The sequence below is a fragment of the Tupaia chinensis genome, unplaced genomic scaffold, assembly GCF_000334495.1.
Source record: "Tupaia chinensis unplaced genomic scaffold, TupChi_1.0 Scaffold144034_1, whole genome shotgun sequence".
Classification (NCBI taxonomy): Eukaryota; Metazoa; Chordata; class Mammalia; order Scandentia; family Tupaiidae; genus Tupaia; species Tupaia belangeri.
Window position 1 is genome coordinate 265557 of NW_006203886.1, and position 1872 is coordinate 267428.

Here is a 1872-nt window from a genome sequence, read left to right on the forward strand (position 1 = left end):
TAGTCAGCCTGCTCTGTGGAGGAGGTCACCATTTTCAAAGTACTTCTCAATAAATAATTTTTTAAAAAGAATTATTTTATTTAACTTTATTTATTTATTTATTTATTTATATTTGACCAGAAAGGGACAGAGTGAGAGAGAGAAAGAGGGTGCAAAAGCAAGCCTCCAGGTCTGGGACCCAAACCACAATCAGCCATGTTGGAGTCTAGCGCCCTTAACCACCACACCACCTGCCTTCCCAATAAATACTAGTTTTTGAAAAATTATTTATTTAATTTTATTGATTAATTCAATTTAATTTGACCAGAGAGAGACACAGAGAGAGAAGGAAAGTGAGAAAGCAAGCTACCAGGTCCCGGACTTGAACTGTAAACCGTGGTTGGCCATGTGGGAGTATCCAGCACCTTAACCACCACACCACCTGCTGCCCCCCCCCTAATAAATAATTTTTTAAATTTTTTTTTCTTTCTTTTATGAGAGAGAAAGAGACAAGTACCTGTGACAGGGTCACTCATTCCCAAAATTTGTAAAGATATAAATAGAACTCTTGTTAAGATTTCATTTAGTTTATATCCATTTAATTGCTATTCTAGGTGGTTTGTACTGTTGTAAGTTCTTTAAGCAGATGACAAAGCAAAAATATAAGAGGATATTAAATTCTATTATATAACAAATACTACCCCATTTTTTTGAGATTTGTGCTATAGGGTTTGTGCACTCACTAGAGAGACGGACGGAAAGTGAGAAATCACTCCCCCCCAGGGGGGATGGCCACACCACAATCCCTTCTCCTCCATTCTCCTTTCAGGATCTTGGGCACGCACACACATGCGCCCAGCATGAGTTTTAAGTTGCCAGATCCGGGACTCTAACCACAGTTGACTATGTGAGAGTCCAACCACGAAACCACTACACCATGTTGGTGGTCTTTTTAGCCTTGGAGTCACCCTTTTTAACCTTGCCACTAGCATCAGCCTTCTTGGCTTCAGGTTTCTTCTCTTTAGTATCCTGCTTCGCAGTTTTTTCACCTGCCATCTTGTATAGTGGGAAAGAGGCATATTCACTGTTGATAAAAAAAATAATAATAATAATGCTCATCAAATTGTTACATGCATGGCTAATATTTTATTCTTCAAAGAACGCTTCCAAATATTATCTTAAAGATCTTTATTTTAACAAAGTTTATGACTTTTTCTTTTTTGCTGCAGGGTACGTGAACTTGCTAGAGGGAGTCAGAAAGAGGACGAGTGAGAAAGCACTTCCCAGGAGCCGGTGGCCATGCTGCAATCTCATCTCCATTTTCCTCTTGGGATTTTTGTCATGTTAGCACACTCACCCAGGACTCTCAAGCTGCCAGGTCTAGGACTGGAATCGCTCAGTCAGCCATGTAGGATCCAGCACTTTAAACTCTAGGCCACCTGCTGGCCCCAATTTTTTTCCTATTTTTTAAGATTCTAAATTTATAGAAGAGATCCTATTATCTTATCATATTACTTATCTAATAAATGATATACATATTCACTGTTTTTTTTAAAATATATATATGATCAGTTATTTAATTAGGTTCTTGGAAAAAAAAAAACTTAGAACACCAATTTGTGAGGATAAACTCCATTTGTAAGGGCAAACACAGATCGCAGGTAACCCTGGAGCTGAGGAACAGCTTTGATTTTTGGTAAAATCTGCGAGTTGACAGCTTTCTAATCAATCTTGCACTGCTCTGAAATCTCGTATTTCTCCTTCTCTGTGTCGAAGATCTCGCCTTCCAAGGCTTCCGTGGTTTCTTTTTCTTTGAGAGTTTTTTTTTTTTCACTGTAGGGCTCGTGCGCTCGCCAGACAAACAGAGAGAGCCATAGAGACCGACAGCGAACA

General features: G+C 39.0%; 1 pseudogene; it reads right to left on the reverse strand.

Annotated features, from left to right (window-relative positions):
• Nucleotides 1–515, reverse strand: part of LOC102495582 (KRR1 small subunit processome component homolog) — a 1778-nt pseudogene extending 1263 nt beyond the window's left edge.
• Nucleotides 516–1872: the final 1357 nt, after the last annotated feature.